General features: G+C 35.8%; 1 pseudogene; it reads left to right on the forward strand.

Moving 5' to 3' along the window:
- The first annotated feature begins 2,378 nt into the window (after positions 1–2,378).
- LOC144997936 (protein CHROMOSOME TRANSMISSION FIDELITY 7-like) lies at positions 2,379–10,233 on the forward strand (annotated as a pseudogene).
- The last annotated feature ends 4,504 nt before the right edge of the window (positions 10,234–14,737 follow it).

A 14,737-nucleotide genomic window follows, 5' to 3' on the forward strand; every position in this document is an offset into this window, starting at 1 on the left:
TAGGTGATGTTCTCTGCAACAGTGCCAAATTTTTTTACTCTCCATCTGATCGATTGAAGCTCCTGATTTCTAATTTTCAATCCTTATTTTTATGATTGATTATTCAATCTGATTTTAAAAGTGATTTTGCATATTGACGGGTAAAGCAGCCAATCATATGCAACATCCTTCCCTCTCTTCTCTCGCCAAGCCCCTAACAAGCTTCATTTAGCAACCCCCCTAGTGAGCGCTAGGGGGCGGTGTTTTCATGCCCTTGGCGAGCTTAGCGGCTTCATTTGGCGACTCCACTCCATTTGGCCTAAAGGGTAATGGACAACAAACTATGGAACTATAAGAAAATTGTTTGCCTTGAGATTGTTGAGAAACTTTGACATTTTGTCCCAAAATGGGAGAAATAGCAGAATTTCCCCTAGATCTTGTACATTTTAAAAATATATTTATTGATTCTTTCTTCATTCATTTCTATAGACCTGACAAATCTTTTAACAAAAGTATAGAATTTACATATTCAATATAATTAAGCAATAAAACTTGTTGCTTCATCGTAAATAACAAAACCATAAAAAAGGACATTCGTGTACTAACTTAAGCAACTACTTCTTGTCTTCTTCTTTTTATCCTAATGGAAACAAAGAAATAAGAAAACACTACAATTACTTAAAATCAAAAGAAAAAAAAAAGAATCCCTAACTTCAAGTCACTAAACATAATAGGAAAAAATAGCACCATAATTATAACAAGCTTTCTTATAGTGAATAATAAACATTGTGTGCATAGCTTCACAAACATCTTGTGAATCTAACCTAGTAAAACCATTCTTAAAAGGACACGACTCATGTCTTGCTTATGCATCTGCATTACCCGTTTTGTTACTGCATGGGATAGTAGGTAGACCTTTACTTGTTTTCGTCTATTTATGTTAATTTTTTCTTAACGTTGGTATAACCACTGCAAAAAGACTAACATACCCTTGTATTCATTACTGATGATTATGGTGGACCTTTACATGATTTCTAAAAACAGGGTCATTTTTAGGACAATGAAAACCCTAAAAGCATCTCAAATCAGCATTGTACTTTGAATAGCCTACCCAAATATAGCAATATCTAACATGCTATCTTTTAACTGGTTACCACATTGTTATCGCTGTAATCACATCAATATATTTTAAATCACCAACAGGTTAAAGAGATCGTGCTTAAATCCAATATGATTTGAAAAGTTTTTCCTGTAATTTAAAAAAAGTTATTGTTATGGTGAATGCCAAAGAGAGACAGAGGTTAGGTTTCAGGTGGGTCTAATAGTGATCGTGCGATGGCATTGAGTGATGCGAACTGTTTGGTCATGGAATAGTGTGAGGTCAGGGAGCTGGAGGGGAGTGTTTTGACGATGGTGAGTGGCTTGACGACTAATTATGGTTAGAGAGAAGGAGAGATGGTTGGGAGAAGGGGATAGTTATATAAATGTCAAATAAAAGGCGACACAGTGGGAAGGTTGGTGAACATGATAGGAATGGAGATGTTAAACTGTATTTACCTTCGACAAATTCAATTGCCCAAATACGAAGAATACCGAGATACAGGGAAAATCAAGAGAAAGAGCTAGTTGTTTTCACTAATTTGAATGTCTATGCGATAGAGGATTGATTTGTAACAATTGCCTCCTTAATTTAAGCTGACTATCTTGACTTTTTCAATGGTCAACCACGGATAAGATACTTCAATGCATAAGCTTGTTGTAAATGATCCTTTAACGGTTGTATTTCTTTGGGCTTTAATTAGGGTTTATTTACCCCGGCGGGAAATCAAAATCTATTACTAAAATGAAACTCAAATTTCATAGCATCCGCGCCAAAAGATGAATTCGCAGTTTTGCATTGCAAACAACGACACAACAAAAGACGTCTCATTTGTGTTGCTTCTCTTCTGTGAAGCCACCGGCCGGAGCGCCGCACCCCACATTTAACAGAGACCCTCGAATTTCGACCCCATAGCTACAGGTTCGTTTCTTCTTGCATTCGTTCTATTTATTTATTTATTTATTTATTTTCTCTGTTGTCTCTATTTCTTCTTATCGCTGGATTCGTGTTTCTTCACTTTCCCATCTGGAACCTGTTCTTATCTACAAGATAAGAGATATTAGATATCTTTATTATTGCTAATTTTCTCTCTTCTTATCTCTTCTTATCGCTGAATCTGATTTGGTTCTCTAGTTTAATCAGTGTTAAAATCTGTGAATCTGATTTTGGTTTAATTATGTTCAAATTTGTGATAAGCTGCCATGCTATGTTCAGTTATGATGATGCTTATATGATACGTTGAATGTAATTTAGGAAGTCATTCTTCAGCTCAAGTTGTTACTTGAAGCAACAACAATCAATGGAATCGAAAATAAATTCTTTCTTCAGACCTTCTTCCACATCACAAGCCCAAGCCCTAAATCCACCTCTTTCGCTTTCGGATACATTGTCCGATGATGAAGACTTCATCAGAGAACCCGAAATTCCCATTATATACACTCGACGAGCTCCAAACACAAATAGGTATATTCCTTGAGTAGCATTTTGTTCCATTTTTATCATACAAGAAGTTATTTGACTAAAGTTGACTTTTGGTTTTTGATACGCAGAGCTAATGATGATATTTTCAAAGAAAATGATCCAAACAAACTTAATTTTGGACAACAGTTAGTTTTCCACAAATTCCAAGCAAACATAATTTTGGACAACAGTTTCATTTGGATCTAGGCCAATCTGATTTTCTATTACACACTTGTAAAACTTGTGGATTCAAGTTTTCTCCTGGAGATGAAGAAGATATAAAGGTTCACAAAGAATTTCACAAAAGCTACACACATGGTATTCAATTCAAGGTAGATTCTTTATCCTTATATCTTTAATGTTTACTATTTCATTAATGTTAGTTTCCAAAATTTTCTTCTACTCATTCATTCTTCATTGATTTTACACTTAAGGGCTGTAACGCCCGTAGATCAGTGCTAGTCAATTTAGAGATAATAGGGGTCGAAAACAACTTTTTGACAAATTATTATTTAGAATAAATAATCTTAACCAAGTTGTAGAATATGTCTCAAGGGTTCCGTACATATAAAGAACACTGAAATCCGAGTTATCAAGAAGAAGTTATGGTCCGTCGAAGTATTTCGGCAAAACCGGCACGACACCGGGAGACGTAAATAGTGAATTTAAGATAGAGGACTTTTTAGCCTTAGTGATATAAACAAAATTATTAGTATACATTAAACCAAGAACATACAAAAAAAAGAACGCCAAATCTGACTTCGTATGAGGAAGTTATGATTTTTCTAAAATTTGGCATTGCAGTGCACGACCCGAAACTCGAATTTTAGTTCGAGCGGTTTTTGGCTTACGCAACCTTAATGAGAGTTGAAAATCTCATTAATAGAAACTCAAAGGTAAAAAGATAGACGACAACGGAGTCCGTATGAAGGAGTTACAAATTCTTCGCAGTCATTTAGCAGTGTAATCCTATCCTACTGTTAAATTTAAGATCCGTGGGAAATTAGCCGACGGAGTCTAAATTAAAGTTGTAGATCTTGTTTTTACCTACGCGTGGATATAAATAGCGTCAAAAACGGATATCGTATGAGAAAGCTATGAATTTTTGAAAATCGGCTGATTTCCACCCTGTGTGCGATGCCACGTGTCAGCACCAGGCTGCGCCTGGCTATAGCCAGCTTGACTCACGATGTGAACCTTCCTCCAGCCCCTATAAATAAGTAGTGAGGTCTCCATTCATTTCTCACACCTCCCCTCACTTCCCGCTCTCTCTAGAACTTCTCTCTAGCCCCGAAACCTTCCAAAAAGCCTAGGGAACCTCCCTAGCACGTGGCGGAAGCCCCAGAGCGCCCGACAGCTCCGAGAAGAAGAGCCTTTTGGCTCGGGAACACTGCTCCAGCGGCACCCGGTTTTGAGAAAAAACCCGCTGTAAGTGAGCTATGTCTACCCTATCTTTAGTATAGCTTATGTTTTAATATAGTAACGTTATTAGGAACTTATAATGAGTATTTGGGCTATTATTATGAGTTATATAAGAGTGTTTCTTAACACTTATATAATATTAATAATATCTAGACTATTAATTAGTCGTGGTTAACGTTAGACTAAACTCTAGTGGTAATGATACTAGGTTTTGTCCGAGGGAAATTGTTTTAACAGTAACGAAGTGCTGTCCGAGTACCGAGTCATCACCTTATCAGGTGAGTACATAGTTACTTTCATCTTAGACATAGATATGAAGTATTTTATATAAATTACCTGCTATGTGTGCATATTATCTGAGTACTTGCTGTCTATGCTAGATGAACGATTTTATACATGTTTTAAATGATTTAAACTGTATATGTATTTTATATCTACGATAATGTTGGGGTAAAACATGGGTAGATGTAATAGATGGAATATAAGTTGGATGATGAGTTGAGAGGTGTTATAGACCACGAGGTGAGGGTGAGAGGTAGATGATGTGAGAAGCCTTTCCCAAATGATGGCCCCGTCATTCAGCAGAGTATAGATGACAACCACGGACTATTCTAGACAGTCCAGTGGAACATGAGCAGACTCGCAACCTGTAGGTGTTGTGAACGATGTGTTCACCCGGTGTACTCTAAACCCTGGCATCCATGCAGACTTGGTGCCTAAACCTTGGTGATCATGCAGACTTGATGCCTAAACCTTGGTGATCATGCAGAATTGATACCTAAACCTTGGTGATCATGCAGACTTGATGCCTAAACCCTTGCGACTATGCAGACTTAGTGCCTAAGCTCTGGCGACTATGCAGATTTAGTGCCCGTTGTGTAAACCGTGGCAACGATGGACTTCGTGCCGAGTCCTTAGGATGATCCTTAGGAATGAATGAATGAGGAATAGCTGATTCTTAGGATAGATCCTTAAGACTAAGATGATAATGGGGATCGGTAATTGGTTTGATTGTTTGATTGTTTAAACATAATAATTATATTATTGTGGGTTGAAAACCCTATGTACTTACCAGGTTTCCCAACCTGACCCACTTAGTTTATTTATATCACAAGTGTCGATATGAAGTGACATTACACTGACAGATTAAGGAGATATAGATCACTAGTGTAAATGAATGTAAGTTCTGTTTATGCTTATGTTTCTGTACTGACGATGACATCCCAAATGTTTTAAAATGAATAAAAATACGTTTCTTTGGAAATGCTTTGATAACGCATATATCGTGTTTTTCTGGGAATAAATTCCGCAACATTTTTATTAAAAGAGGTACTCTGATTTTCATAAAGCATAAACAAAAAAATCGGTCTTTTCTGGCCGTGAAAATGGGGATGTCACAGTTGGTATCAGAGCATTAGTTTAAGCGAACCGGGAATTTGTAGGATTTCTAGACTTAAACTTAGAGTGCTAAGCGATGATTGTGAGATGTGAGCACTATCTTATGTAGGAAGTATGCCTAATATGCTTTTATATGCTAAATGATTTATGATGCTAAATGTATGATCGGATCTATGGCATGTTGCCGACCGGATCTTGAAATTTTATGTGTTCAGATTTCTAAACGTTTGATTATGGTATTAGAACTGGCATATAAGTTTTCGGCGTGACAAGGAGATCTATATGTCTATCTTAAATAAATTTTTTCCTATCTTAAAAATTCTCGCCTCTGTACACCGAACGTCTGCTTGGGCGTACAAAACATCATGGTGAAGACAAACTAGGAAATATCCGAGAAAGATGACAACCTGAGCCTAAGAATGTGATGGGTCATGCATCGGTCGTTGCGCCTACACCCAAACCTAACATAATGGCAGAAGTTCAGGAAGTGATGCCAACCATGATAGACTGAGAAAATAGAGGAAATGAGATGGCTTACGATAGTGAATGATACCTATCGGAAGATATCATAAGAGAGGTATCTTGCCTTTAGAATACGTCTGATAAAATAGCAGTACGTCTAGAGAAGTACGTTACATCTGAATGTACACATTTGAATGGTGGGATGATAGAACGATTTGTGTATTTCCTAAATTTTTCCTATCATCTGGAATTTCCATCACCAACCAAGTTGAAGCAGAATTGATGATTGAAGATACGCATGGAAGAAGTCCTAGTAGAGTCTAGGAAAATTTTTATGATTATTTGGACACACTCGTATGTGTTAAATTGTTTTGTGATTTTAGGACTTAGGGACTGCGAGACAATACTTGGGACAAGTATGAGTAGGTGTGAAAGGTAGTAGATGCATATACTACCGGAAGCACATGACTCACGCTTGGATCAGGGAAAGTCACAAGCTTACCGAGAAGCTAATAATTGATACCGTTTTATTCAAATATGTCGTTACCATTGTTTCGGTAAAGACTAAGAAGATGATTGTTATTCCGACCCTAGTGGCCATATCGAATTGAGTCTGACTACAAAAAGTATGTTACATGGATGTAGCACCCGACTTAAGCCGTAAGGATTAATCAAAGCGATCAGTAGAAGTATCGCGATGGTTGCTAGAAATGCTACCTTTTAAGACATGATTAGAACCTGAAGGAAGGTATAGTTTGTCCTGGAATTTGACTCTAAAAGACCTGAGTCCAAGCAATGCATCACACGATGAGAGGTCATTAGAACATGACCCATCTGTATATTATGAAAATCGAAGGAATAAACTTATATCAAGTTTGTTAAAGAATGAGTCTCCAATAAAGATCTAGATTGTGACATGAAGATCATGACTGAAAGTCTAACATGAGATAGAGAGCGGGTCCAAGATCGGGAACCGCCTACAGTCAGGAAGTCTTAACGTTAGATACTCGTTCGAAGAAACATCAAATTTACGGTTATTACTTTGGTTTAAGAGATAACGTATGGAGTCATCATGTGAGCCCTGTTTCGTTGATGATTTCGGGACGTAATCATTCTAAGGGGAGATAATTGTAATGCCCGTAGATCACGGCTAGTCAATTTAGAGATAATAGGGGTCGAAAACAAGTTTTTGACAAATTATTATTTAGAATAAATAATCTTAACCAAGTTGTAGAATATGTCTCAAGGGTTCCGTACATATAAAGAACGCCGAAATCCGAGTTATAACGAAGAAGTTATGGCTCGTCGAAGTATTTCGGCAAAACCGGCACGACACCAGGAGACGTAAATAGTGAATTTAAGAAAGATGACTTTTTAGCCTTAGTGATCTAAACAAAATTTGTAGTATACATTAAACTGAGAACATACAAAAAAAAAAGAACGCCCAAATTTGACTTCGTATGACGAAGTTATGATTTTTCTAAGATTTGGCATAGTAGTGCACGACCCGAAACTCGAATTTTAGTTCGAGCGGTTTTTGTCTTACACAACCTTAATGAGAGTTGAAAATCTCATTAATAGGAACTCAACGGTAAAATGATAGACGAAAACGGATTCCGTATGAAGGAGTTACGAATTCTTCGCGGTCATTTAGCAATGTAATCTTCTCCTACTGTTAAATTTAAGATTGGTGGGGAATTAGCCGACAGAGTCTAAATGAAAGTTGTAGATCTTGTTTTTACCTACGCTTGGATATAAATAACGTCGAAAATGGATATCGTATGCGAAAGTTATGAATTTTTGAAAATCGACTGATTTCCACCTTGTGTGCGAAGCCACGTGTCAACACCAGGCTGCGCCTGGCTGTAGCCAGCCTGGCTCACGACGTGAATATTAAAAATTCACGACGTGAACCTTCCTCCAGCCCCTATAAATAAGTGGTGAGCCCTCCATTCATTCCTCACACCTCCCCTCACTTCCCTCTCTCTCTAGAACTTCTCTCTAGCCCCAAAACCTTCCAAAAAGCCTAGGGAACCTCCCTAGCACGTGGCGGAAGCCCCAGAGCGCCCGACAGCTCCGAGAAGAAGAGCCTTTTGGCTCGGGAACACTGCTCCAGCGGCACCCGGTTTTGAGAAAAAACCCGCTGTAAGTGAGCTATGTCTACCCTATCTTTAGTATAGCTTATGTTTTAATATAGTAACGTTATTAGGAACTTATAATGAGTATTTGGGCTATTATTATGAGTTATATAAGAGTGTTTCTTAACACTTATATAATATTAATAATATCTAGACTATTAATTAGTCGTGGTTAACGTTAGACTAAACTCTAGTGGTAATGATACTAGGTTTTGTCCGAGGGAAATTGTTTTAACAGTAACGAAGTGCTGTCCGAGTACCGAGTCATCACCTTATCAGGTGAGTACATAGTTACTTTCATCTTAGACATAGATATGAAGTATTTTATATAAATTACCTGCTATGTGTGCATATTATCTGAGTACTTGCTGTCTATGCTAGATGAACGATTTTATACATGTTTTAAATGATTTAAACTGTATATGTATTTTATATCTACGATAATGTTGGGGTAAAACATGGGTAGATGTAATAGATGGAATATAAGTTGGATGATGAGTTGAGAGGTGTTATAGACCACGAGGTGAGGGTGAGAGGTAGATGATGTGAGAAGCCTTTCCCAAATGATGGCCCCGTCATTCAGCAGAGTATAGATGACAACCACGGACTATTCTAGACAGTCCAGTGGAACATGAGCAGACTCGCAACCTGTAGGTGTTGTGAACGATGTGTTCACCCGGTGTACTCTAAACCCTGGCATCCATGCAGACTTGGTGCCTAAACCTTGGTGATCATGCAGACTTGATGCCTAAACCTTGGTGATCATGCAGAATTGATACCTAAACCTTGGTGATCATGCAGACTTGATGCCTAAACCCTTGCGACTATGCAGACTTAGTGCCTAAGCTCTGGCGACTATGCAGATTTAGTGCCCGTTGTATAAACCGTGGCAACGATGGACTTCGTGCCGATTCCTTAGGATGATCCTTAGGAATGAATGAATGAGGAATAGCTGATTCTTAGGATAGATCCTTAAGACTAGGATGATAATGGGGATCGGTAATTGGTTTGATTGTTTGATTGTTTAAACATAATAATTATATTATTGTGGGTTGAAAACCCTATGTACTCACCAGGTTTCCCAACCTAACCCACTCAGTTTATTTATATCACAGGTGTCGATATGAAGTGACATTACACTGAGAGTTTAAGGAGATATAGATCACTAGCGTAAATGAATGTAAGTTTTGTTTATGCTTATGTTTCTATACTGACGATGACATCCCAAATATTTTAAAATGAATAAAAATACGTTTCTTTGGAAATGCTTTGATAACGCATTTATCGTGTTTTTCTGGGAATAAATTCCACAACATTTTTATTAAAAGAGGTACTCTGATTTTCATAAAGCATAAACAAAAAAATCGGTCTTTTCTGGCCGTGAAAATGGGGATGTCACAAGGCCTGGCGTAATGAAAGAGTTATAGATACACACTCATTAGAACATGGACGTGTTATTTTGATCCTTAATGATGATCCTCCTGCTCATATTAAAAAGGTACATTCAACATCTTTTAGATAATCAATTTCTTTCTTAATAAAATCTTGTAATTACAGGTTGAGGAGGTTATAAAGATGATGGAGATGGAGCTTGGTGATGGATGGATCTTCCATAAACACCGTAAGGTGACTATTTTTCACAAATCCCTTCAATATTTTCACTTTTTGGTTTTTTGATTTTGTAACTAATCTTTCAATTTTCATGTATAGGCCCCATCTTTATATCTCCTCCCAACAGGTTGTTGGATGTCTAGTTGTAGAGCCAATAAACAAAGTGTATCCATTAGTTTCAAACTCAGACCAAAACCATGATGTCACTATCACCACCACTCTAATGGAGGTCAAAAAGTCAACTCCAACCACTCTACAATTCGGTAGCATTAGTTTCCAAAGATAAATCATAAAAAAAGATAACAATCAAAGAAATTCAAATGACACTTTTCTTGGAGCCATGCATCATTCGTGAAAAAGACTTAATCCTCGCTGTTTGTGGAATCCGTGCAATTTGGGTCACACCCTCCAACTGAAGAAAACACATTGCCACTCATTTACTTGAAGCCACAAGGTACCCTTACCCCTTCACACACACACACACACTTATGCCTTTAAAGTTTTAAACTTTTTTTTTCGTATGATTGTAGGAAATGTTTTAGTGCGGGAGTGATACTAGAACATTATGAGTTAGCATTCTCTCAGCCAACAAATGTGGGGAAGTTATTAGCATCAAGTTACACAAACACCAAATCTTTCTTGGTTTACACAACAAATTCATAGTAAGCCAGACCAGTCCTAAGCCAGTCCAGACCGCAGTCCTTAATCAGTCCTTAAAATTGATATACGTGGCAGTCCAGACCAGTCCTAAGCCAGTCCACAATTGAACCGGTCCAAAAATAAACTAGTCCATTTTTTGGACAACTTCCAATCCAAACCGGTCCAATCGGTCAAAAAAATGAAAAACATTTGGTAGCCCAATTAAATATGAGGCCTCCAAAATTAAGGTTTTGTTTCAATTTTTTCATGCGAATAGAGTTTCCCTTACATCCCTTTTTATATTGCTCCCACCTTCCTTATCTTTTGTAATACAAGCGATGTGAGACACAGTGACAAACAAAAACTCCATTCGTCCCTACTCCCTGACTCCATTCCTTTGCTTTTTTCTTTTTTACTCTAATAATAATAATAATAATAATAATAATAATAATAATAATAACTAATTAATAGAATACTCAATGGCTAGTATAAATGCGATTGTATATAGGCTTATTTACTTTTTCAAGAAGTTTACAACGGTTAGATTTAAAGCCAACGACTATAAATGTTTTTAATTTGCTAATTTTTTTTACACTTGTTAAAAACACACAAAGCAAACTTCCCAACATCACCATTTCTTATATCAATTAAGGACAAAGAAACAGACGGTTTTCACAAACTTACAGATCAAACCTCACTACATAAAAAACGTAATCTACTCTCATTACAATACACTCAACCTAATCTATATCAACTAAGACACAAACAAAATCTAAAAACAATCAGACTCATACACAGACTATCTTAGCTTACATAGAATGAAGAAGAGTATACGAGTGTTAGAATGAGAAGAGAGAATTGAGAGAAAACCCTAATATGTTCTTAGATCTTGAACAACTTAATGAACGAACAATCTTCTCTCTCTCATCTTTTATACCTTGGATATCAACCATGAATATAACCCGAACCAAACTTAACCCGGACTATAACCCTCGTATCAATCCTGATACCTACATTTACACTTAACTACACAAAGAATACAAAATTTACACAACAACCCCTCAGTCACATAACACTTTGTTTTAAATAATAAATATGAGATTGTAAAATATTAACTCATATTTTTAACATCCCCCCTCAATCGAATTATTTATTATTATTCTTTAAAAATATCAATAAGACCCATTTTAACAACTAAAAATTCATGCTGTTTTGAACTCAAAGACTTTGTAAGAATATCAACATTCTGTTCAGAAGAATCAATTTTAACTAATCTTACAATACCATTAGCAATTTTTTCTCTAACAAAATGTAAATCTATCTCAAAATGTTTTGTTCTTTCATGAAATACAGGATTAAGAGCCAATTTGATAGTTGACCTATTATCACAAAAAATAGAAACAGGCATAAGACTTTTAACATCAAGTTAAAATAAAATTTTTAAAATCCAAATTACTTCACAAGTAATAGAGCCAAGAGCTCTATATTCTGATTCAGTGGAAGATCTAGAAATTGTAGACTGTTTTTTACTTTTCCAAGAAATTAAACAGTTGTTAAAATAAATCATATAACCTGATACAGACCTTCTTGTATCTAAACATTTTGCCCAATCTGCATCAACATAACCCTTTAATTCAAACACACTTGACTTAGTCAAAGCCACACCTTTTCCAGGACTATTTTTCAAGTAACTCAACAATCTAAAAGCAAGATTTAAATGTGACTTTCTAGGTTTGTGCATATACTGACTCAGAACTTGAACTGCATAAGAAATATCAGGCCTAGTAATTGTAAGGTAAATAAGTTTACCTATCAGTTTCTGAAACTCTGTTTTATTTTCCAGCAAATTATCTTTTTCATTTTTATCACCTGAACTTACAACAAAATTAATTTCTAAAGGAGTATTTACAGGTTTACATCCAAGCATCCCATATTCATGCAATAATTCTAAACAATACTTTCTTTGATTTAAACACAAACCATCATCAATACTTATTACCTCTATTCCAAGAAAATATTTAAGAATACCAAGATCCTTAATAAAAAACTGACTCCTCATGAATTCTTTAACCTTTTTAATTTCAACTTCACTATTTCCAGTTAGAATAATATCATCAACATACACCAAAAGTACAGTTATAAATGTACCAGATTTTTTAACAAACAAAGACTAATCACTAATACTTTGCTGAAAGACAAACATAAACAATGATGCAAGAGTTTTTCATTCCACTTTCTAGGGGCCTGCTTTAGACCATATAAAGACTTAGTAAGCTTACAAACTCTAGAATCACTATTTGAATAATAGCCAGGGGAAGAGACATATAAACATCCTCAGTAAGATCACCATAAAGGAAAGCATTATTTACATCTAATTGATATAAAGGCCACGAATGATGCGCAGACAAAGAAATAACAATTCGTACAGTAACAATTTTAGCAACATGAGAAAATGTTTCCTCAAAATCAATTCATTCTCTTTAATTATACCCTTTAGCAACTAAACGAGCTTTATACCTTTCCACCTCTCCGTTTGACTTATATTTAATTTTAAATACCCACTTACATCCTATGGGCTTTCTATTTTTAGGCAAATTTGTTATTTCCCAAGTATGATTATGATGAAGAGCTTCCATCTCTTCATTCACTGCCCTGACCCAATTTGGATCAAACAGAGCTTCTTTGTAATCTTTGGGTTCAACAGACTTATTTAGATTAGAAATAAAACACTTAGTTTCATGATCAAGATAAGAACAATTAATTGACCTTTCAATACCATATTTATATTTTCCTTCAACTACATAATCAGCAAACTTAACAGGCATATGTGACTCACGTCTAGTCCTAGAAGCACCTACAGACTGCTCCAGAAAAGGTGTCAAAATAGACTGACTAATTTCCTCAGTCACACTTGAAGATGAAGGAATAGAGTAACCAGTAGGAGGCACCATTGCCTCGCCACCACGGTTGACAGATTCACTAGGACTGATGTCATCCAAGTTAATGGTTACATCAGTACCATCCAACTGGGACTCCACTCTCAACTCATCAAGACCACTGGAATCATTTATATACTCATTTGTGTCAAAAACATCATAGGAAAAGAGATCACTAGGGCTAGAACTATTCAAAAAATTATCAACATTAGTTGATTTTAATTTGTATGGAAAAACAAACTCATAGAACTTCACATCCCTGGATACAAAAGAAGTGTTAGTATCTAGACTAAGTAATTTATAAGCTTTCTTATCAGAACAATATCCCAACAAAATACATTTTTCAGCATGTTCAGACAATTTATCAGAAATATTTTGTTTAGTAGCAAAGCATAAACAACCAAAAACTCTCAAATGATCAAAAACAGGAACCTTTTTGAAAACAAGTTCATAAGGAGATGAACCATTTAAGATAGAAGTAGGCATTCTATTTATTAAAAGAATCGAAGTCAAAACAGCATCTCCCCAATATTTAATAGGCACTCCTGATTGAAATAAAAGAGATCTTGCAACATTAAGAATATGCCTGTGCTTTCTCTCCACAACTCCATTTTGTTGTGGAGTATAAGCACAAGATGTTTGATGGATAATTCCTTTTTCAAAACAAAAAAACTTCATTTGATTATTAACAAACTCAGTACCATTGTCTGAACGTACAACCTTAATATTAACATCAAACTGGTTTAAAAGTATATTAACAAAAGATTTAAAACAATCAAAAACCTCACTTTTAGGCTTTAAAAGAAACACCCAGGTGGCCCTAGTAAAATCATCCACAACAGTCAAGAAATATTTGAACCCTTCAACTGAAGCAAGCCTATAAGGTCCCCAGACATCTAAGTGAACCAATTCACCTAACTTAGTTGAAGTATGCTGACTAAGAGAAAAAGATTCCCTTATCTGTTTTGCTCTATGGCAAACATCACAAGGAGGAAGGGACTCATTACCAAAATTTAACACCTTTTTTAAAGAAGTCAAAGCTTGATGAACTGGATGACCAAGCCTGCTATGCCAAGTTAGTTTAGAAACACAACATTTGGAAACTACATTAGTTAGATTACCTGAGGATACACCATCAAGGTAGTATAATCCCTCATATTCTCTACCATTCTCCACCATCTTCTTTGATAGTGAATCCTGGATTACACAATTATGTTCAGAAAAAACAACTTCACACCCACTATCTTTACAAAGTTTATGAATAGATGAAAGATTAACATTAAAGTCTGGAACAACTAATACATCAAATAAAGTAAGATGTGAAGATAAATGAAGATTTCTAATTTTATTTATAGGAGCTGAAGACCCATTAGGATGTTTATAAAGAAGATTAAGCCTAAAGACATCTATAACATCCTGAAGTTGTGACTCAGAAGCTATCATATGTTGATTAGCTCCTGAGTCAACAATCAAACTTTGAGATCTATTAGGACTAACAAATGAATTGCAACACTGAAACAATGACATACCTTCCATATTAGAAATAACAGACACATCTTCATTGTGAGAATGTTCACTAATAAGACGAAGGA

Source organism: Lactuca saligna, chromosome 1 (genome assembly GCF_052625555.1).
Source record: "Lactuca saligna cultivar CGN05327 chromosome 1, ASM5262555v1, whole genome shotgun sequence".
Taxonomy (NCBI): Eukaryota; Viridiplantae; Streptophyta; class Magnoliopsida; order Asterales; family Asteraceae; genus Lactuca; species Lactuca saligna.